This window comes from Mus musculus, chromosome 19 (assembly GCF_000001635.26).
Source record: "Mus musculus strain C57BL/6J chromosome 19, GRCm38.p6 C57BL/6J".
In the NCBI taxonomy this organism is placed as follows: domain Eukaryota; kingdom Metazoa; phylum Chordata; class Mammalia; order Rodentia; family Muridae; genus Mus; species Mus musculus.
Window position 1 is genome coordinate 3,528,594 of NC_000085.6, and position 24,662 is coordinate 3,553,255.

Genomic DNA, 24,662 nt, shown 5'->3' on the forward strand with positions numbered 1-24,662 from the left:
TGCCAGGAAAGGACTAAACTTTAGAACTTAATTATTGAAGAATTAAGACAAACTATCCTACGTCACTAAGAGAAACGGCTGACGGTCAACTTCTAACAACACTTCATGCATAGTCTTTTCTCAACTTGGTCTCCATGCCCACAACTATGAAGTGCTTGTTCTTCAAGTCACAGAGCCAAAAAGGCACTCATTTGTTACACATGGAATGTGACAGAGGTCTCAAAAGGCCACTTCTAACCAGAAGGTAACAAGAAGCAGTCATGCAGCTCAGGCCTCTACAGCAACAGGACCACTCAAGGTACACTAGCTCTGGAGGGCTCAGAGAGACTTCTTGAGAGTGTGGTAAAGAACAAGGTTACCATGTGCCCAAACAAAAAGCTCTCCTTCAGCTGAAGCTTAGCCACCCATGCAGTCAAGTGCATCCTGATAGGACCACGACCAGAAAAGCTCACCAGTATCTACATGCTCTTATAAGCAAAGGGAAAGAAGGAAAGAAGGAAAGAAGGAAAGAAGGAAAGAAGGAAAGAAGGAAGGAAGGAAGGAAGGAAGGAAGGAAGGAAGGAAGGAAGGAAAAAGAAAGGAAGGAAAAAGGAAGGAAGGAAGGAAGGAAGGAAGGAAGGAAGGAAGGAAGAAAGAAAGAAAGAAAGAAAGAAAGAAAGAAAGAAAGAAAGAAAGAAAGAAAGAAAGAAAGAAAGAAAGAAAGAAAGAAAGATCCTCTCTATGTAAAGCAGATCAACCTTTATACCTGTGTGTTTGGCTAAATCACCCATACTCAATGTTTTCAAGAACATTTACCTCAAAATCATTTCTTTAAAAGTAGAAAATTTATCAAGGTGTGATGGTACACGCCTTCAATACCAACACTAAGGAGGCAGAGATGGGTGGATCTCAGTTTGAGATCAACTTGGTCTACAGAGTGAATTCTGATGACAGCTAGGGCTTCATACAGAAGCCCTGTCTCAAACACACACACACACACACACACACACACACACACACACACACAAATAATAAAATAAAAATAAGATGAATTATAGAGGCAAACTTTACTCACAGTTCTAGTCAAAGTGACTGACTGACCCAAGAATGAGAGGTGAAAAGAGTATGTTGTTCAGAGGAGGGTCCACTTTACATGATAGGTGCTCGGCCTGACTGTCCAACAAGAAACCTCATTAAGAAAGTTCAAGAAATCTTAGGGAACAATTTCAGAAAGCAATACTGGCAAGTATCAAGTATTACCAAAGTCAGTTTATAACACTTTTATATGCTCTCAAGGACACTGGCAAGTCTGCTCACAATCTTGAATCATAAGAAGACTGAGACAAACAGCAGCTGCTCAGTTCACATGACCCAGATTCACACACCTCACTTGAGAGGGATACCTAAGGGGTGCGGTGAGAAAGCAGATCACACAGCTCCATGGGAGGAAATAAGGCAGAGGCTCCAGAGACGCACAGCCTTTCTCTATGCACACAGCATGACAGATAACACGCTAGAGACATGCAGCTCCCAACACAGATGCAACAGGCACACAAGCCAGTGGCCTTCCTCAGCTAGGACAGGAGGCACAAGTGGATATACAGAAGTGGATATATAGAAGTGAGTGTGTGTGTGTATGTATATATATGGCCCCTGGCAGGCAGCAGAAGATATGTAAGCAGCTGCCTGATTTAAATACAATGCTAAGCTAGTTCTGATTGGGAAGTCACTGCAAAAATGGCAACAAGCAACAGAAAACTAGTTCAGAAAAGTCAATAGAGGGAAACCTTAAGATATATATACTGCTTTAGTTTTCAGATTTGGGGGAAATGGTCAAGACAAGCTTTTATTAAAACCCATGTCATTTTATCCTAGTCAGCCGACAAGCACAAGCAGTACCAGAAAATAATATGAAAGGGGAACGGGGCGGGATGGGGGCGGAGGGTGACAGAGAGTTAGCACAGCCATTAAGAGCACTGGCTGCTCTTCCAGAGGACCTGGGTTCATTTCCCAGTACCCACACAGGAGCTCACAACTGTCTTTAACTTCAGTTATAGGGGATCAGAAACCCTCACACAAACATACATAAAGCAAAACAATGTACATGAAATAAAAAATAATTTTTAAAAAGGGGATAGGGGACAAGGAGAGTTTTTCTTTTTTATATTCCCAAAGAGAAAAGAAAGAGGTTAATCCTTGTTTAGGAACAGAAGTTACACCATCAGTAAAATCTTCTCCCAGAGTAGCTGCTTTTCATTTATTTGAAAATCACTAACTTTTTAAAAGCATATTTTTACAGCTTTACTACTTCCCCAGAGTTGTGGGACAAAAGATTCAAGGTCCTCCTGAGTTGCCCAAGACCCTATCAAAAGAACTCAGAGCACACAGTTTGCTATAGATTGTTGCAAAGTGTAGTTACAGCTCTGGATTATAAATCAAGTAGATTTACCCACACCAAGTGAAACTGCCCAAATCATATTCTTAGCCAGGAAATGCATCAAATATAGGATTTAGAGAAAGACTGAGTAGTTACAATAAAGAACAGAGTAGGTTAGCAAATACACCCAATCCAACCCACCACCTGCCAATTAGAAATGGTTTTGACTTTTTGTTTTTGTTTGTTTTTTTCGAGACAGGGTTTCTCTGTGTAGCCCTGGCTGTCCTGGAACTCACTCTGTAGACCAGGCTGGCCTTGACCTCAGAAATCCGCCTGCCTCTGCCTCCCGAGTGCTGGGATTAAAGGCGTGTGCCACCACCACGCCCGGCAGGTTTTGACATTTTTTCATAGTGTCGGGTTTGAGGGAAGGATGGAATTGGAGAACGGAGTGTGTGTGACAGAGATCATCTATGGCCCACAAAACCCAGGCAGAGGATGGCATTCAGCTGCATACACAGGTAGGTACTGGGTAGATGAGAATTCTACTATGCTATGACATTAATCAGAAAACCTACATGTACATTCCCCCAAACCTCACTTACATTTAGCTTTGCTAGTGATCAAAATGGCCCTAAAGCTTATATAAGTAAAAACAAAAGAGGTCTTGACTCTCGAATTTACACATGGTAGGAAGCTACCTGGAGACCCAATCCTTGCCCAGGCTGTTATAATCCACTCGAAATAATATGCCCAGTGTCCAGCAGGGCTATAATGGCCTTCCTACTGGCCTGGCCTTTTTCTAATCTCATAACTGTTTTGAAGTACTTATCTAAAATATAAATTATTTTAAACATAAAATTTAACACAGAGAAAAGGAAATTTTTTAGCATTTATTGTAAAACAATTGATTCTTTCATCACCACACCAGACAGTTCAGAACATGGAAATATGTACTTCCACAGTGAATGGTCTCCAAACTGTGCATGTCACTATCTCAACTCCAAAATGCAGGCACAGTAAACTCTCCTAGCAAGCATCACCTATTTTGCAGCAAGCTGAGTGGACACTGGTAAACTAGTTGGCCTTGGGCTGGTACCCTTTGAAGAAAAGTGAAGCTAGATACAAAATAACAGTTACAAAGTTCAATTACCCTCCCTCAGGTAAAATGCAGTTTTTTGAAAACTGTAACTATTCAGATGGGCAGAGCTCTGTGAATTTGAGGCCAGGTTGATCTACAGATCAAATTTCCAAATACAGGGGACCCTGCCTCAAAAAACAAAAACAAAAACAGGGATGGTAGCCTGAGACTATAATCAGCACTTAGAAAGCCAAGGCCAAAAGACTCTAAGCTTTAGGCTAGCCTGGGCTACACAGCAGGGGATCTTGTCTGAAAGACCAACACAAGCTAAGATTTGTAATAAAACTAGTCAGAATTAACAATAAAAATAAACCAAAAAATATTACAGGTGAGGAAGAAAATAGTTGAGACAGGATCTCATACAGCCCAGAGTAGCCTCCAAACTTACTATGTAGCCGAAGCTGACCTTTAACTGATCCTCAAGCCTCCGCCTGATAGTGTTAGGGTTACATAGGCATACACCATCACGGACCTAACAAAGTGTCTGCAGGACACATGAACATACTTAAAATCCACACTTTAGCTGAGTGACGCTTACTTATGGAACTCTAGGAAAGCTGGCCAGCAAGGGAAGGTATTTGGTGAGAGACCAAGGTACCCTTTTTTACCGACCCTAGGCTTCTTTTACAAATTAAACCAAGAAGTTTGAAAATGTTTTTTTCCCACAAAAGGACTAGATATTTAGAGCAAGCAAGCAAGTCATCAGGGAGTCACCTGACCCCGCAGATGATCTCTGCTGATCTTCTAGTGAAAACTGCCATCTACACAAGAGAGCCAACGGACCCATTTCCATCTCTTGAATAAACCTATTCACCTCAGATCCAGGCTTTAACTACAGATCCATTAAGACTGTTACACCAAGCCAGGCGTGGTAGCGCAAGCCTTTAATCCCAGCACTCGGGAGGAAGAGGCAGGTGGATTTCTGAGTTCAGTGAGAGGCCAGCCTGGTCTACAAAGTAAGTTCCAGGACAGCCAAAGCTATAGAGAAACCCTGTGTGTGGGTGGGGGGGCACACGGGACGGACGGACGGACGACTGTTAGACTAGTTTCATACACTACCAAGGTTGGCTGTGGACGGTAACCTAGGACAGAGCCCTTCATTTCACAGTGTGTCAGTGAAAGAACCTAGTGGGGAAACCCCCACTCAATTCCCGATTCGACGTGCACCCAAGAATCACGAACAGACGACCATCTTGATGTAAAAGCATGAGGTGGCTTAATGACGGAGCTCCGGGCCGACACGTATCTCCCGCAGGAGACAGGTGTTGACCACATGGTGGAGCCATAATGGCAGAGCTCCGGTTCAAATCGTATCTCACACAGGAGACAGTGGTTTCGACCCGTGGCTTGGAAGCTAGGGGTTTTTATAGAAAGGGGTGGGGCTGGGGGAGGAATTGGCACGGTTTTACATGATTGGTCCACTTAAACATCAACAGATTGTCAGAAGGGCAGGAGATAGGGAGGCACTAGGCCAGTCAGGACATGTAACAAGGGGCCTGCCCGGGCATGTCCTGGCCTGTTCTGCTATGTTCTCAGCCCCAGGTTTCAAAGCTCACAAACAACTCTTTGGGCTATTTGACATAAATTACATGAATCACATGTCTCAAGTTTTATTTCCTTTCATCAGCACTGACTGTCTGGGAGACATGGGACATCATCTACAGGAGATGTGAGAACCAAGGTCCTGCTCACACAACATCAGCCCATCCAAGGAACTTAAGCATGATTGACTGACAATCAGGTGCTTCCACCAAGTATCAAGAGTATCCTATCCTCTGTGTGGGCTAGTTTTATGTCAACTTGATACATAAAGTAGAGTTATCTGAAAGGAAGGAAACCTCCATAAGATCTGGCTGTAAGGCATTATCTGAATTAGTGGCTGATGGTTGGTTCCATCCCTGGGCTGGCAGTCTCGGGTTCTAAAAGAAAGCAGGCCAGTAAGCAGAACACTCCATGGCCATCAGATCCTACCTTCAGATTCCTGTCCTATTTGAGTTCTTGTCCTGACTTCCTTCCTTTGATTATCAACAGCAATACAAAGTTAAACAAACCCTTTTCTCCCAAAATTGCTTTTTGGTCATTGTGTTTCATCGCAGCAATAGGAATCTCTTCAGTGCCATTAAGTATTCACAGAGACCTGGATTCTATTGCCAGCTGTGGGGCTGCTGGAGCTTGCAGTCCTGAAACCTCATCTCAACACTTTTAAGCCTTAGCAGCTTATCACATTAACTGATTGTGGAAAGTGAGCAGCTGGAATGTACTTCAAAAGAAGCCACCATTTTATCAATACCCCAACAATGCTCCACTTGGAAGCTTAGAGCACTTGCTCTCAAACCTTTATGGGCAAGGAGTCACCTAGAGGTTTTGTAAAATGCAGTCTGATTTCTGACTCAGGAAAGAACAGCTCCGGCATGAGACTCTGTATTATCTACCTGATGCCATAAGTCTGGGATAGTGCCCATCAACTGTTATTCAAAGGGACAACTAAGAATCAATTTAGCCTTTATTTTTATTATCATATTTGAATACAGTAACATAAAAAGCATACTAACGCAAGGGACTGTGTTTACATGGGAGCTACACACCATATGATTGTCCAAAGAGAAGAACAATTACACCAAATGCTAAATTTAAAACACATACTACCAGAAGCTCCAAGTTTCTCTGAAAAGAAAACTGCTGCTGATTGCCCTGTGAATGAACTGTGAACTGCAGGAATAACAAGAACCACATCATCTCTCTGAAGAGCTCTGCTTCGGCTGAGCACTTCTTTCTTTCTGCAGGAAGAAGTGGGGTTCGGCCAAACTCTCAGTCCATACCCTGCCCTGTGTGACAGTTATACCCAAGACTGTCTGGACACAAAACAAAAACGTTGTCTCCAAAAACAACTCAAGATGGTGACGAGTTCAAGAAGTTAAGGCAAGCATTAAAGGAAGCCCTGAGCACAGGGTTCTATGAGACTGCACAGCAACATGCCAGCCCAGTCAAATCTGTCTACATCATTTCAGAATGAGCCCCACTGCAGTCCAAGGGGACCACCAGAGCATATCCACCAGGCTTGCAGTAACACTGCTAGAACAACTCCCACTGCAGCGGCTGCAGTCACCTCAACACCTGGAGCACAACAAACAAATTATACAAAAATAGAAACAGCTGCTTCTGCCCAAGTAACACATAGGAAAAGCCTCAAAAAAGAAAACTTTTACCATTGTTTTAAAGAGTGTTATGAAGAGAATATTTTAAAACTCCCATTATACCTACTTTTCGTGTTTTCTAAACCATGGACACACATACTTCCCCAACTCAAACTCATCCCTATGTATCCAAAGTCTCCTTTCACTCCTAGCCTCTGAGTGATACAAACACCATGTAAGCCATATCTAAGTGTAAAGTCTTTAGTAGCCACATCAGAAAGGTTTAAGAGGAGTCTAGGAGGACAGTTCAGTAAGTAAAGTTTGCTTGTTATATAAGCATGGAGATCTGAATTGAATCCATAGAATCCTGTTGAAGTTTGGTCTTTCACCATCTATTGTAATACTAAGTATGGAGACAACCCCCCCCCCCCCCCAAGACCTTGTTGTCCCAGAGAGAGTATGAACATACACCTTGGTCTAAAGTTACTTCTGATTGGTAAATAAAGATGCCAAGAGCCAATAGCTGGGCAGAAGAGACACAGGTGGGGTTTAGGTTTCATGGGCTTGGGAGTTGGAGGGGACCACGAGGAAGGAGAAGGTGAGAGATGAGAAGGAAGAAGCCTCCACGAGTTAAGAGAGTGTCCAATTATAGTTAAGAGCAGCCCAGATGAAACATATTTAAGTAATAACTCTGGTCTCTATATCTAGCCTAATCACCAAGTATCAGAGCAGCAAGAAATCTTGTCTCAAAACAAGGTGGTTCCTAGGTAATGACACCCCAGACTGTCCTTACACAGCCACACATATACACACACAAAAATAAAAGTGAGGAGCTTGTGGAAATCCAATGTATATGCTACACCTGTATAGCACATGCAAATTGGACTTCTCAATTTGAAGTTTTCAAGAGTCACATGTCACCTACCATACTGTACTGTGCAACAATGAGACCCTGACTCATTTAAGATTGTTGCAGTCACTAACCAAAGATCCTCTTGTAGTACTAAAATAGTCCCTCCAATTGTTCAACAGGCAAAGTTAGTCATTAACAATTTTTCTACATAAAGGCCAATGGAGACAAGGCACAGTAAGACATGCCTGTAATCTTGGCCCTTGGGAGGTAGAGGCACAGGGATTAGCAATGTCAGCTGTAAGACATTAGCTGAGCCATCTTGCCATCTCCAATACAATGCACTCATCTTTTTTTGGGAGGGGTGGTGAGGAGATAGAGAGTCTGGAGACATAGGCCAGGCTGACTTCACACTCCATATTGCCCTGCTTTCATCTCTGGAGTACCCAGATTACAGGAAAGTGGCTAAAAGACACTTTCTTGGAGAAAGCAGAACAAACTCACAGCCTGTTATTGGTTCCTACACAGTTTCTTCAAAGGTGTCAAAAGCAACCAGCTTTGTCATATCCAGGTATCCCAGAACATTGTTGACATCCCTACTTTCCCTTGAGAAAGGAAACAAAGAAATCCATGTAACTTTATTGTTACTGTTAGTTGAGAAAGGATTTCTCTGCTGGCTGTCCTGACTCAATTTATAGACCAGGCTGGCCTTGAACTCACAGAGATCCACCAACCCCTGCCTCCCTAAGGTTGCGATGAACACACCCTGAGCCATATAACTTTTTTTTTAAAGATTTATTTATTTATTATTATATGTAAGTACACTGTAGCTGTCTTCAGACACTCCAGAAGAGGGAGTCAGATCTCGTTATGGATGGTTGTGAGCCACCATGTGGTTGCTGGGATTTGAACTCCTGACCTTTGGAAGAGCAGTCGGGTGTTCTTACCCACTGAGCTATCTCACCAGCCTGCCATATAACTTTTTAAATGCTAATTTACACCACAACAATACTACAGGAGTAATATAAATGGTACTAACTGCTTGAAAAATACAAAACACAAAAAGCCTTAACAGACAAAAAGGAAGTAAAACCTCCAACCTTACTACACAGCAAAGATGCTCTGTGGAAGACTGCCACAGGAGTCCATTATAAAAATAAGCCTCAAGCTGGGTGTGGTTGTGCACGCCTTTAATCCCAGCACTCCGGAGGCAGAGGCAGGCGGATTTCTGAGTTCGAGGCCAGCCTGGTCTACAGAGTGAGTTCCAGGACAGCCAGGGCTACACAGAGAAACCCTGTCTCGAAAAAAAAAAAATGATATACGCTTACGAGCCCACACTCAAGAGGTAGTAGGTATATAGTAGAGAGAAAGAAGTGCTCCAGCTCTAATTGTAAAGACAGAGAGAAAGAAGACCCAGGAGGCTTCAGCAGCCCTGTAGCAGGGAAACAAGCCTCAAGGCCCAGAAGGCAGAAAGAGAAAGGGGAAGGCCAGGCCAAGCCTTGAAGAGCTCAGCATGAATGCATAGCACAGCTCAGTTTTACTGTGAGAAAAATAGACATCATATCATTGACAGTAGTAGGGACCACACACATTACTTTTCTGACTTTCAATGGAAGTGGACAGTGACTTTCTAGACACACTGAAGCTGAGTTAGTACTCACTCTACAGACAATGTGTTACTACAGAGAGGGGAGAGAACAGAGCCTGACCCAAAAGGGCTCAGTCCAGAGAAGATTCTGCAATGACTCAACTCAAACAAACCAAGGCTTCTCCTAATTACCATGCCTCCCTCACTACTCACAAACTTCCACCTTCTTAAAGTCTAGTTTCCCCTTTCCATTCTTGACTGCACTTTAGTACTGAATGACAAACTTACTGCTTAGCCATGCAATGCTTAACTGCCTAGGAAACACAATGCTCAAAAAGCAGATGCCTCGCCGGGCGTGGTGGCGCACGCCTTTAATCCCAGCACTCCGGAGGCTGAGGCAGGCAGATTTCTGAGTTCCAGGCCAGCCTGGTCTACAGAGTGAGTTCCAGGACAGCCAGGGCTACACAGAGAAACCCTGTCTCAAAAAAAAACAAAAAAAACAAAAAGCAGATGCCTCTACACAACGTGGTCCAAATGTGCTGGTGCAATGCTAAGAACAATAATGCAGCAGGAAGTCTTATCACACAGCTCATTTTTATGCTTTAAAAAAATTCAAAGCCCAGGAGCTGGAAAGATAAACAAAGTAGAATTGAGTCCAACTTCAGAGGACTTGGGTTCAATTCTCACATAGTGGCACACAACTATCTGTAACTATAGTTCAAAAGGATGTGATGTCCTTGTTCTGGCTTATGCAGTCATCAGATATACATGGGGTTCATAAACATACATGTAGGTAAAACACCCATACATATAAAATAATTGGGGGGTGACTTCAGTGGTTAAGACACTTGTTGCTCTTCTAGAGAACCCAGGTTCAATTCCCAGCACCTACATGGTGGTTCACAACCATTCTCAACTCAAATTTGAGGGAATCCAGTGCCTTCTTCTGATCTCCTCAGTCATCTGACATGTACATACATCCAGGCAACACAATAACACATGAAATAAAATTAATATAATACATAAATACATGCACACATACATACATGCCAAAGTCCAGCATGTTAGCGCTGAAGCAGGAGAATTACTTAAGTCCAAGAAGATGGAACCAGCCTGGACAATGTTAAGAGACTCCATCTCTTTAAAAGAAAGACATAAAGACAAAAAGCAAAAACAAAGGAGGAGGGTAAAGGAAGTCTAGGGAGTAGAAAAAAGAAAAGGAAAAAGTTAACTACTACCAAGAAAAATCCAGACTTACTTTTTGTCAACTAATTCAAATAGTTCAAGTACTATAGTTTGTTCCTGCATAAATATGCATGTTCAACTTGAATGAATAGCCAGAATCCCCTTCCAATGGGAGCTGTCTAAGAAGCATTACATTAGGCAGTTCTGTCATTTTGTTCTCACATCACAGACTCAGACGGCGTGATGTTACTGGGTAACATACTCTATGGAACCACTGCCACATGCACGGTCTGTGGACGTTGGAAACATCATTAAGCAGCCCACAACCAGACATGGGAAGCTGTTTCTGGTTTGCACAATTTCAAAAGTAACTGTCACATGTATAAGAAAAATGAGATACTCCTAGTAGGAAAAGGAGATTCTTGGTTCTGTTTTAAACTGAGGTCGGACTGGGAAGGGAAGGGGTATGTAAGAGCAATGGCAGACGAGGAGCAAGGCTCGCCCAGAAACATACATACGAGAGAAAAAGGGAACAAAGGCCTTCGAAAATGGTATGGATTATTCTGAGGGGAAGGAAAGCTACACATGCCAGAATAGGGGTGAACACAAGTAGGAAAAGAAATGAAGAGCTTTCTATTAAAACATCGAATACTCTCCAAACCTCTGACCCACAAGGCAGGATGGTGGTATTAACAGACAAGCCAAACAGGAAAGAGAAGTGCCTACAGCCAGACAAGAGACAGGGCAGTAACAGCACAAAAGCCTGTCCCGAGGATCACGGGGGTAAAAGCACTTGCTGTCAAGCCTGGCAACCTTTGATTCCTGGAACTCACATCATAGGCAGGCAAAATGACTTCCACAAGTTGACCTCTGATCCCCACTCACACATACAGAGAGGCACACAAAATAAGTGAATAACAATGTAACTTTAAAAAATGTAATATTGGGGCTGGTGAGATGGCTCAGCGGTTAAGAGCACTGACTGCTCTTCCGAAGGTCCTGAGTTCAAATCCCAGCTACCACATGGTGGCTCACAACCATCTGTAATGGGATCTGATGTCCTCTTCAGTGTAACTTACACATAAAAAATGTAATATTAAAGGTGAAAGAAAAACTGGTTAAACTGTACTTGATTGTGACTCAGTTATACTATAACAACTCAGTTAGACTACAGCATAGCTAATACATAATCTTAAGCTGTGGTAATAACCAGTACCCCAGAGCTCGTGTCTCTAGCTGCGTATGTAGAAGATGGCCTGGTCGGCCACCATTGGGAAGAGAGGCCCCTTGGTCTTGCAAAGTTTATATGCCTCAGTACAGGGGAACAGCAGGGCCACGAAGTAGGAATGAGTGGGTAGGGGAGCAGGGCGGGGGAGGATATAGGGGGCTTTCGGGATAGCATTTGAAATGTAAATGAAGAAAATACCTAATAAAAAAATTGGAAAAAGAAAAAAAATGTAATAAATAAAACCTGTCCCAGTCCATGGAAGATAGATACTATCTCACTGTGACCTACCCTGGACAGATGGCATCTTACTGGACTATATCACATTATGTCACCAAATACAGTGTCTTACTTTGAAGGAAACTGAAGACTGACAACCACACTGGTATCCAAAATGGCCAGAAGTTACAAAAGACTCAACCACTTTAATGGCAAAACAAGTAGGTTTGGAAACACTTCTTTTCCGTTATTATGTATAACAGAAAACCTATCCTGTGGAGCAAGAATAAATAAGAACCAAAGAAGAAAGTAAAGATCACGGAGAGCAGAAGCTAGAGCTTGCTAAGGAGAGACTGCAGCATGTGGAGAGCCTCTGCGAGGGCAGCTTCATTCTAGGAGAAGGCCACACTAAATGACTGCCACTCAGCCTATCAAAACTGTTTTGATGTACAAGGTACAAATTATAGCTATATATATGGCTGTCATAGAACCCCTGGAAGAAAATAGGAAGGCTCTACAAGCTTAGTGACCATGACCCTGCATAACCTTTCTCTATTACGGTAACTTTAGTGAAATATAATGGCATTAAAAAATAGGAAATGACAGCCAACAAATGAATAAAAAGACTGAAAACAATGAACTATCTAAAAAGTCTAATATCCACACAAAACCAGCATAACATGTGCAAACAGCTTTCTTTGGCTCCGGAGTGGGGGTGGGGCTTTCAGAGGATAGAAACTGAACCTAGGATCTCTGGCATGCTAGGAAAGCATTCTACCACTGAATAATACAAGCCCTACTACTTAAAATTTTATCTTCATTTACGTATATATATATGTGTATGTGTGCTTATCTGTATGTGTATCACATGCCTGAAGTTCTGTGGAGGTCGCAAGTGTACTATATCTGCAAATGCAGCAAGGGTTCCTCAATGCTAAGCTATCTCTCCAGCCCACAGTCCTACATTTTTAAATTCACCATGTAGCCAATGTTGGGCTCAAACTTGAACCCGACAGTCCTTGGCTGAGAGATGTGTACTATCTACCATCATGATGGTGAACACAAAAAAAGTAAAATGGAGCCGGGTGAGGTGGCACACGCCTTTAACCCCAGCACTCGGGAGGCAGAGGCAGGCGGATTTCTGAGTTCAAGGCCAGCCTGGTCTACAAAGTGAGTTCCAGGACAGCCAGGACTACACAGAGAAACCCTGTCTTGAAAAACAAAAAACAAAACAACAAAAAAAAAGTAAAATGTCATTTCCCAAAATTAATCAAAGAGAGCTGTCTGTCTTTAGGACCTGCATGGCCAACCCCAATACTGTGAAATAAAATCTCTTGGATATTCATGAAATTTGTGGCTGCAAGGCAGTCTAGAAATTTGTCCAGGGTAGAGAAATGTACAGAAACAAAATCACAAAATAAGAAGAAAATAAAATGACGCCAGCCTCCTCTAGTATTTGTAGAGGATACGTCAGAAAGAATAGTTCTGCAGACTCCCACACTTTCTCAAGTAGCCCCTCAAAGAATGCTTCACAAAACAAGGCAAACACATGGGCAACAAGAAGCTAAAACACCTCACAAGAGAGAAAAAGAAAGGAAGATACCTAAATTAGAGTCTGCTGTGACATGACAACTCAACATGGTACAGTTTCATCTACAGCTTAAAAAAAAACAAAAAAAAAAAAAAACAAAAAGATGCACAAGACCTAGAAGAGGTTTAGTTGAACAAATTCATCGAACTTATAAAAATCTAAGTAAATTAAAACTATAGCCATTCTCCTATTGTTCATCAGCAGGTATGGGGCAATGCACTTCTTTAGGCATATGTCATTAGTTTCTTGCTCTGCCACACCACAACTTAATGACTTACCAATGGTAGGCTTTTGTTTTGTTTTTTGAGTCAGGGTTTTTCTGTATAGCCCTGACTATCCATCCTACAACTTGCACTGTAGATCAGGCTAGACTCAAACTCACAGAAATCTGCCTGCCTCTGCCTCTGCTTCCTGAATGCTAATATTAAAGGTGTGTGCTATCATGCCCAGCTCAGGGCCAAGACTGAATTTTTCTGAACAAGAATAGTCCTCCTGCAGTTACTGAATAATAAACAGCTAAGGAAATTATGACAGCTGGAGGAAGTTCTCACACAAAAGTCACAGGATATAATACACAGACTCAGCTGGAGAAAATGGCAGAGGAGGAATACCACTATGGAAGTTCAAAGGCCACCTCTTTCTTGAGGGGCTTGGCAGGTCATAGACAAAGCAACATTCTGGATGCCTGAGATCAATCAGCTGGTGATCAGACTCAAAGTCATTACAACTCCACAGCTGTGGAAATGAAAGGGTAACTATACTATGAAGAGTCAAAAGGCTTTGAGAGACAATGCTAATCAGAAAACACAAAATGAAGCCACTAAGGAGGAGCTAGTCCTGGAGCCGCAGAAATTCTGAAATGCAGATGAACAGGTTGGTCTCACTGCGACATAATGTTGGGTGCCATCTGTTGTATTAATTATTTATTAATAAATCCTGGTGCCAGGTTTGCTACCTGCCTCAACGGCTTATGTTCCTGAATGAAAGACACACACAGCCTTTATATTTTAATATCCCTATAAAGCACAGTAGCCTCCAGGCTGCTAGAATCTACCTCCCATCGATAATTCTGAGTTATCACTTTGTAGTGGCTATTCCTGGTTGTCAACTTGACTATATCTGGAATGAAATATAATCCAGAATTCCAGATTAAGGCAAGGAGATCTCTGAGTTCAAGGTCATTTGAGATTAAAGGTGTGGTAGCACATTACCTTTAAACTGACTACACCTTCTGCTGGAGACCTACATAAGGATATTGGAAGAAGGAAGACTCTCTCTTCTTCGCCTGTTTGCCTTGTGGGACTGAGCAACTACTAGATCCTTGGACTTCCATTCACAGCTGCTGCTGACCATTGTTGGGAGCTGGACTACAGACTGTAAGTCATCAACAAATTCCCTTACTATAGAAACTACCCGTAAGTTCTTTGACTCTAGAGAACCCTAATACACACACTAATTTACTTAACTTCTATGTTCCATCTTGGCCATGCTGGACCCATTTGTGATGCCTCTGGGCCTTGCTTTCTTGGCCCGGAGCCCAGGGTGCTCTTCTTGCTTCCCTACCCCATGGCAGCCTCTGTGTCTCTCCTCTGTCCACACTCTCCTAAAGCATGGCCGCTCTCCTCCTTCCTTTCCTCCTGGTCCCAAGCCCAGGAAATCCTAAAATCAAGGTTCTGGCACCTTTATTTACCGATCAGAACCAACTGGGAGCAGGTTCCCAAAAGTTATGTTCAGACCCTCTAGGGCAAACAGTTTTGGGGGAACATAAATAGCACTCATTATACAAGCAGCTACACACTGAGCAAAAGTTAAATATGCAAAGTCAATCTCTGATCTTTAATCAAAAGTTCCAGTAAAAAGTATTAGCAGTTAAAATCCAAAAACTTCGAGGCAGCTGGCTAGAAGCCACTGGTACAAAATGAACAAAAACCTCACACAGAGTCAGGAAGCCTGAGTCTGTCTAAGACCTCTACTTCTGCTCTTTGTTTGAACCACTCCAACTTGCAAAGACTGGTTGCTCCTTAGTGGCCAGCTCAATATCCACTGGAAACAAGAGCCAACTGAGTTCTGCAGATTCTCAGATGATCAAAGTCAGCTACATCAGCTGCTGCTTAACATCCTAAAACCACCATGGTACTACACTCTTCAGTGCAGGGAACTGCCAGGCCTGCTTCAGAGCATGTAACTGCTTTCCTGCATGCATTAGGTAATGATCATAACAGTCTTACCTTTGAAAGCAAGGTTAAAACTAAAAGAAATGTTTTCTTCTCTGTGGCTCCTTGCCCATTACAGGTTATCCTGGTGACAGCTATCTTCCAAATTACATTAGCAGATTAGCAGAAGTATGAAAGGATATTGTATGAAACAGAAGTGTTCCTGTAAAAACAAAAAATAAAACATATGTTGTGTTTTGGTCTGGTGGCAGCTTCCATTTAAAAAACAAAAAACAAAAAAAAAAAACAAAAACAAAAACAAAACTGGCTCAGAGTGGTGGTTCTCACAGAACCACATTTCACAGATGTAAAAAGCTCAAATTGAAGTTTTTCTACGAGAACATGGAAAAAAACAGATAATCCTATACTACAGTTTTTATTCCACACTGAAGAATAAGCTGGAGATAAACACACGTGCCACGGCATCACTTCAGTGACTGAAGAACCACATCCTTACTATCTATGAAATGACATAAGGCTGACTACAAAAGCACTGTACTTTAAAATATTAAGCAAAGGCTGGGCAGTGGTGGAGCATGCCTTTAATCCCAGCACTTGGGAAGGCAGAAGCAGGTGGATTTCTGAGTTCAAGGCCAGCCTGGTCTACAGAGTGAGTTTCAGAACAGCCAGAGCTACACAGAGAAACCCTGTCTCAAAAGGCAAAAAAAAAAAAAAAAAAAAAAAAAGCTAAGGACTAGAAGACTAGAAAGATGGCTCAGCACTAGCTGCTCTTGCAGAGGAACCAGTTTGATCCCCATTGACCACATGATGAAACACAACCATCTAGAACTCCAGTTCTATGGGGAGCTGACAGCCTCTTCTGGCCTTTGAAGACCACACACACACACACACACACACACACACAGGACCTATCATTAGTAAAGGTTATAGCACACCCTTTTATAGGCAGAAGCAGGTGGATCTCTGTGCGTTCATGGCCAGCCTGGTTTATGTGTGGGCTAGAGAGACCTTGTCACAAAACAAAACAACAACAAAACTAAGACACTCTCCAAAATGTACACACACGCACACTGGTGTTAATTCTGTGTAGTTCCAGGTCCCTCCAGCTATTCTGTAATGAATTGTAATACTGCCAAAAACCTCCTATTCTGGCCATTTGCAGGCAAAATACCAGATCCACTCTCACAGACTCCCAGCAGTATCATCAACACAGTGTCTATATCCCTATTCAAATGCCAAAATGTTGTCAGTTGGGTCCATACATTGTCTAAGGATGCTGGGGCATCATCTATCCTTTAAAGAAAGAGCTTTTGTTTAAGGGCTTATGGTTTTTCACCTGGACTGTGTCTTTGCTTAATTTCCTATTGCTGTGATTTAAAAACAAACAGAAAACTCTAAACAAAAGCAAAGGAGAAAGAGCTCACTTCTGTACAGCGTTCAAGGCTACAAACCAACATGGAGAGGAAGTAAAGAAGACAGGAAGGAGCTTGAAGCAGCTGATCTCATGGGGTCCACAATCAAGAAACAAAGAGTGATGGATGCTATTGCCTATAGTGGACAAGCCTTTCTTCCACCTCAAAATAATCCACACAGGTATGACCAGAGGCCCATTTTCCACCTTCTGGGGTGTTTGAAGATAGCTACATGCACTTATGTGTAATAAATAAATAGAGAGTGGGGCTGGAGCAGGCCAGGGAGGGAATCTTAGGATAGTAAGAAATGAGATCCAGAAGAGCAAAACAGTATGTCAGCACAATACTAAGACTGCTGGGTAAAGAGGGGTAATCAATAGGCAGTGAAAATAGGCCTACAAACAAAAAGGAAACATGTTTTTTGGTTTTGTCCATGTCACCTTTCCAAAGGACAATCTACAAGTAAGAAGACAGTAAAATCAGAGGGTACTAGAATGAAATAGGATACTGACCAAAAGATACTATACTTAGATCCTAAATCTCACCCTCTTCCATATTAACAGATGCCCATAAGCTTTAAAATACAAAACAAAACAACCAGCTAGGGACAGTGAACCCCAACTACACTGAAAATCAAAGGAGCTACAGAACCAATGCCAAGACAAGAAAGGTCACATCCTACCCCAGTCAGGATTCCTTCTGGTTCTTCCTCTCCTGGCCAGCAAGCAAGACCTTTACACTTCAGACTAAAAAGTGAAACTGTGTTATGTGTTATCTTGCGGGGGAGTGAGGGTAAGACAACCAACACCTAGGGATGACTTGAAACTTTACTGGAGCTCACTAACCAAATAAGCCAGACTAGTGATCTGCTATAATGCTAAGGCCAAGAAGCCCTGCCTAACATGGCACCTGCCCATCAGCCACTCTCACCTGTTAACCTTGAAAGTTTCATGGTTTGCTGCCTAGAAGTGGAGGGTAGGTCACAGGGCGGAGATTGATTGATAGTTAAGAACTCAAGTTTGACTCCCAATATCCATGTCAAATAGCTCCTAACTGCCTCTAACTCTAGTTTCAGGGGAAGTGACAACTTCTGACCTCTAAGGGCACTTACACTTACACATATATGCAAGTAAAAGCAAGAAAAAAAAAAGTTTAGTAATAGGAAATCTAAGTTCAAGAAGCTTCCAATCAACTGACTTAGCTCCCTGTCTATGTCTATGTAGAACACTGCTGAAGATGATACCCAGAGCTCAGTGTCTCATGCACCTCTCGCCTCTAACTTTTTCAGAAACTGTTTGCTGAACTCTCTTACACAGCACTGAACACATCCAGTAAGGAACTGCTGAACCATAATTGTTCTACAGCTCCTCAGAGGCACTGATCATGCTTCAGGGTCACACACAACTGAAACCAAGTCTCCTTTATTTCCTATCATCTAAATATATTTAAACTTTTTTGATTGTTAGCATTTCCATCTTTCATTTCACTTTTGAATGTTAGGTGTACATTTTTTGGTTATAATGCTATGTAGATGAGGACAACTTGTCTGAATACTGTTGATGACTTTATTCCATAAGATGATAGTAACTGATTCCTTCTGTGAAGTGACCATTTTCTTTGGTGACTAATCAGTAAATAATCTGCAAAAAAAAAACATCTTATAGATGATGCTCTTAGAACATTCACTTTAGTACTTATTGATAATATGCTATTTACATACATTTTTTATTTGAGACAGTGTCTCATATAGTCCAGGCTGGCTTCTAATTCACTATGTAGCAGAGGAGGACATTAAACAGCTTCTGCATTTATTAGCTATCTTTGCAACTTCAGTAAGGTATGCCCCTGTCTGCCTGAACTCACTCTTTCCTGAACCTATTATTAGTATGAACTCCAACTCTTATAGCACCATTACCTATCATGATCTTTCCAATGTCCCAGCTTTGCATGGGCAAGCTGCCCTAGGAGCTATTGTGTTTTCTGAGCACTTTAATTCCTCTCACAGCATGTTCCTGGCTCATATAATTTCTTCTCTGCCACAGATTTCTTTGAAATCTGTCATTTCTCCTCAAGAAGTCCTAATTCTGGCCAGGCAAGACATTCAGAAATAAAAAGCTAAGAAGTTCACAAATAATGGGTGGTACCACTCCCTCTGTTCTTTTGGTTTTTTGAGACAGGGTTTCTCTGTGTAGCCCTGGCTGTCCTGGAACTCACTCTGTAGACCAGGCTGGCCTTGAACTCAGAAATCTGCCTGCCCCTGCCTCCCAAGTGCTAGGATTAAAGGCATGAGCCACCAATGCCCAGCTCCCTGTTTTTGCAATGTGGAAGATAGTTCCATTTTTGCATCCTTGACTTTGCATATGAGCAAAGTCAAAGATTACCAGATCACTCCAGAAAGCCTAGCATGAAGAATAGCAGAGCAGCCAGATGGTGGTAGAACATGACTTTAATCTCAGCATTTGGGAGGCAGAGTCAGACAGATCTCTGTGAGCTTGGGGTCAGCCTGGTCCACAGATGAGTTCCAGAATAGCCAGGGTTGTTACACAGAGATACTCTGTCTTGAAACAAAAACAAAGAAAGCATTACAGGAAACAAAAAAATGCAAAAGAAAAACAGAAAGACTGTACAAATATATAAAATAATTGCTACCTCCAGAAAGACCAAGATAATGCATCACTAAACACCAGGCGCCACAGGAAAGAAGGGGGAAGGGGGGTCCAAAATTTAAAACCTCAGAGCAGAAATTAAAAATTGAATAGAAAGGTTATAAGATAAAGAGAGCAGTATTGGGTATTAAATAAATAATTGGAGCTACTTCAGTACTAAGTGTTAACAAACTAATACCCAAGTCTCCTAAAGGAGACTTATTCAAGTGCTGTCAAAGTTCGTGATCTAGCCACAGAGAGAGAGAGAGTAGTCTTGGGCTTTTACAGAGAATCAAAAAGAATCTTTGGGCTTCTTGAAGTCACACTAGAAAGCTATAAAAGTACCTTTTATTCTCCTCTAGGGGGCTTACTGCCATCTGCTAGTCTACACCTAGTCCTACACCTAGGCTGAGCCACACCACAACTAGAAACAGGTATTTTCAGTAAAAACACAATCATGGAGTTCACAGTGTGATCAAATATCCTGCAACAGAAAGCTAAAGGACTGTAAGAGGCTGGGTAAGGGAAGAGAATGAGCTTAGTGGTAAGCACTTGTTGGGTACCTCTGTCCAATCCAGAACACATTCACCCCCAAATACACATTAGGATGTCTACAATTTTAAAAACAGAAAATAAATTGAAAGTCAGAATCTATTCAAACTTTCGTGCACTGCAGAGAAAATTGGAAAAAATAGAAAAATGGAAAGCACTAGTAATTGAGGGGAAAAGTGGGTGTGTTGGTGCCTTCCTGCAATAGCATCACTTAAGAGAGGGAAGCAGGAGAATAAGAAGTTCTAGACCATCTACACAGCAAGGACAGCCTAGGCTTCATGAGTTTAAAAAAAAGAAAAGGAGGGGCTGGAGAGATGGTATGTACATCAGTTAAGAGCACTGACGGTTCTTCCACAGGCTCAGGTTGGCCCAGCACATGTTGGCTCAAAAACATCTGTAACTACAGTAACAAGGGACTCAATGCCCTCTTCTGGACTCACGGGAGGGGGGGGAGGGGAGGAGAGAGGGAGAGAGGGAGAGAGAGAGAGAGAATGAGAATGAATGAATGAATATGAATCTCTGTGAGTTAGAGATAGTGTAGTCTATGTATCAAGTTCCAGGCCAATGGGGTTACATAGAGAGATCCTCCTGTCTTTTGTTTGTTTGTTTTTAGAGACAGGGTTTCTCTGTGTAGCCCTGGCTGTCCTGGAACTCACTCTGTGGACCAGACTGTCCTTGAACTCAGAAATCCGCCTACCTCTGCCTCCCAAGTGCTGGGATTAAAGGCATGAGCCACCACTGCCTGGCAAGAGACCCTGTTTTTTAAAAAAAAAAAAAAAAAAAAAAAAAAAAGTGGGCAGCACAGGGGAGAGAAGGTGACACAAGCTACAACTCAATAAACCACACAAAAAAAAGACCAAAGTGTGTTCTGGCAAAGTTAATCTTGTTCATTTTAATTAGTGTAAAGTGCCCTAGTCCCCTCCCCAGTTTCTTTCTTTGGCTCCCAGAGCAGAACTTTGAGAGTGTGCTCAGACAACTTTTTTTTTTTTAAGTACACTGTAGCTATCTTCAGATACACCCAAAGAGGGCTTCAGATCTTACTACCAATGGTTGTGAGCCACCAGGTGGTTCATGGGATTTGAACTTGGGACCTTCGGAAGAGCAGTTCCAACCACTCTTAACCACTGAGCCATCTTTCCAGCCTGTTCAGACAACTTTTAGACTTTTGGGATATTCTACTGATATTAAGTTAATCTTAATTAACAAGAAGCAGGGGATCTTTGTAATTGTAATCTTTGTAAATTCAAGGCCAGCCTAGGCTATAAGAAGACCCTTTTGAGGGAGCTGGAGAAGTGGCTCAGTGATTAAGAGCACTAACTGCTCTTCTAGAGGTACTGAGTTCAAATCCCAGCAACCACATGGTGGCTCACAACCATCTGTAATGGGATTGGATGCCCTCTTCTAGTGTGTCTGAAGACAGATACACTGTACTCACATACATAAAATAAATAAATCTTTAAAAAAAAAAAAGACCCTATTGAAAAGAGGGGTGGAGGGGATAGGAAAAATTTTATGCTAAATACATTTTACCACTTTTTAAGGGGGAATAAATGAAGCAGAGCTTAGAAGTATACCTTTAATGAAAATGAGGACATGGCCACTCCTAGGTATTTTATTGTAGCTATAAGGAAGAGTTCGGCCAGAGGCATCTGGAAGGATCCAGACTGAACAGGGGTGGAGGGAGTGAAAGAGGAAAACAGAAGAAAGGGCAAGTAGACCAAGAGAAGAGCCAAGGACCAAAAAAGTGCATGGCCAAAATGGCAAGTTTATATGAAAATGAGAAGCCAGGGCTACAGTAGGGGAGCCCAGCCCTTGGTCTGGAAAGGTTTAAGCTGGACAGGGTAAGAAGTTCTGGGGAAAGCCACAGGTGAGCCTCTTCCTGGGTTTGTTTGGGCATGGTCAACCTTAAGGTTGAAGAAATTTGTGAAAGTTGAGGCACGGATATCATTAAGTTCAAGACCAGGTGGGGCTACACAGTATAAAAGGCTCATCCACTGATATTTTATATTGCTCTCAACTTCTATAATGAAGTCTTGCTATCTTTGCAGTAAGTAAGAACTGTTACATGAACTCAGTATCTTTATAGGAAGAAATGTCAGAGTACTTGCTCTCTGAAAAAAGGCAGAGTAAGAATATATCAAGAGACAGTGTCTATAGACCAGAAAGGGACCCTCACCTGAAATCTGCATTGTCCAAAACTCAGATCTTGACTTATAGTCTCCAGAACTGTAAATAAATTTCTGTACTTTAAATACTCAAGCTATGGTATTTTGTTATAGCAACCTGTTCAAACAAAAAACAAGAGATAAACTATTTCCAATTCAGAAACATGTGCCTAAAATCTCAATCAAGTGTACCCAGAGAGGATCCATGGCTTTGCTGACACATGGCTGATACTTGCATGCATATAGTGAATATAAACTCGAGCAGGGAAACTCTCACATAAAGACATACATTTTTAAAAATAAACATTTTTGTTGTTTTTTTTAAAGAGTACATAAAACAATTGGGCATGATAATGCCCGCCTTTAATCCTAGCACTCAAGAGGCAAAGGCTGAAGGGTCTCTGAGTTCAAGGCCAGCCTGGGCTACACAGAGAAACCCTGTCTTGAAAAAACAAATGAGTACATCGAGGGCTCGGGTGCAACTCAGTAGTGAAGAACGCAGCTGCCTAGCATGAAAATAGCCCTACATTCCCTCCCTCCCAAGAGTACACAGAAAGAAGCAAAATAAATTTAAAAAAAATTTTTAAATCTCAGGTTTACTTGTTTTCTCACAAAAATTGCAGACTGTGCTCCTTGAAAGGAGAAGGAGCAGCAACAGACAACACAGACTCTGGGATATAATCACCCAGGCAGGAAAGTCAAAACTCTCTCAGGGTAGGGTAGAGGAAGAACAGCAAGACACCAGTGCACAAGCAAGGGCAAGGGGTCCAGACTTCAGGATGCTCCTCAGAAAGACAGACAGAGCATAATGCTCTGTCACAGACAAGTGCATTTTTAAAAAGGCCTGTTTTCACGGAATATGCAAAGTCATTTAAGAGGGGAAAGTATATACTATACCACTGTTATAAATAGCATGACAGTCATCTATTGTCCTTTTTAGGTTTTTACAGCTGTGATAAACACCATGACTAGCCTGGGGAGGAAAAGGTTTATTTTACCTCAATTCCATCATGAGCCTGGAGGCCGGAGGCCACACAAGAGCGCTGCTTACTGGTTTCCTTCCCATTAACTTGTTCAGTCTGCCTTCTTATACCACCCAAGGCCGCCTGCACAAATGTGGTGCTGCCAGTGGGCTGGACCCTCCTACATCAATCATTAACCAAGAAAATTGCACACAGGCCAATCTGACAGAGGCAAGTTTTCAATGGATGTTCCTTCTTCCCAGATTAACTCTAGCCAAGTAGACAAAAAACTAGCCAGCACAATGATAATGCTAAACACTAATTTAACAACAACAACAAAGTAAGGATCTACACTGAAAGAATGAGAAGCAGTGAGCGCTATTTACAACTACAATCTCAGAAGGTACGCACTTCTGGGTTTTTCTTTTTGTTTTTTCACAGCATAAAGTATCCAAAATATAAACTGCCTTCAGGAGGGGAAGAAAAAGCCAGTCAATTAGGTGCTGCTACTGGCTATAAACTAGAAAAAGTAAACGTTTGACATATTTTAAAAACAAGTTCTGCCGGGCGTGGTGGCGCACACCTTTAATCCCAGCACTTGGGAGGCAGAGGCAGGCGGATTTCTGAGTTCGAGGCCAGCCTGGTCTACAAAGTGAGTTCCAGGACAGCCAGGGCTATACAGAGAAACCCTGTCTCGAAAAACCAAAAAAAAAATAAAAAATAAAAAAATAAAAACAAGTTCTTTTTAATCCCAGCACTCAGGAGGCAGAGACAGGCATATCAAATCTTTGAGTTCACAGCCAGTCTAGTCTACATAATGAGTTCCAGTAGCACTAGCTACTAAGGCCACAAAGTCTCACTATTTTCTAGGTATGTTATAAAAGATCTTGTTATGGATGGTTATGAGCCACCATGTGGTTGCTGGGATCTGAACTCAGGACCTTCAGAAGAGCAGTCGGCGCTCTCAACCACTGAGTCATCTCACCAGCCCCAATCATCTAATCTGAGAATCCATTCCTGAATTATAAAGATGGCATAAATGAATTCTATACTATCTTCCTGGCTTACCAACTCCTGAATCTAAAGTAACAATCAAAGCAGTATGGCAGCAATGGTTGGAGGATGCAAAAGAGAGAAAGAAGCAAAACTGAAAACAGTATATGTGTACACATTATCTGCTTGATGTCAGTAAGAACTGAGAGAGTGGGATCACTAGGGCTACTATTGCTAAAACAGAGAAATAAGCTGGGCATTGAAGGAGTGGCAAAAGCTAGACAGACTACTGAAGAAACAAGACAAGGGCTCAGATCCTAGCTTGGAAAAAATTGAACTAAAGATATCCAAACTCTGACATGAGGTCACTGAACAATGGTAGCAAAGCCCCCACCCTCAAAAAAAAAAAAAAAAAGTCTGTCTAGGATTCCATCAAGGACGTCAACTGAAGGGAGCAGTGAATCTCTTAAGGA

General features: G+C 42.1%; 1 protein-coding gene across 18 annotated transcripts in view; it reads right to left on the reverse strand.

The window, feature by feature from the left end:
• Window positions 1–24,662, reverse strand: part of Ppp6r3 (protein phosphatase 6, regulatory subunit 3) — a 121,106-nt gene that overhangs the window by 73,666 nt on the left and 22,778 nt on the right. For 15 of the 18 annotated variants that reach the window (XR_001782603.2, XM_017318250.2, XM_017318249.2 and 12 more), the window contains exon 2: window positions 15,515–15,662. The exons of the other annotated variants lie outside the window; for them this stretch is intronic. The gene's annotated coding sequence lies outside the window, so the exon portion shown is untranslated. The remainder of the gene's footprint in view (window positions 1–15,514; window positions 15,663–24,662) is intronic. 18 annotated transcript variants of the gene reach the window in all.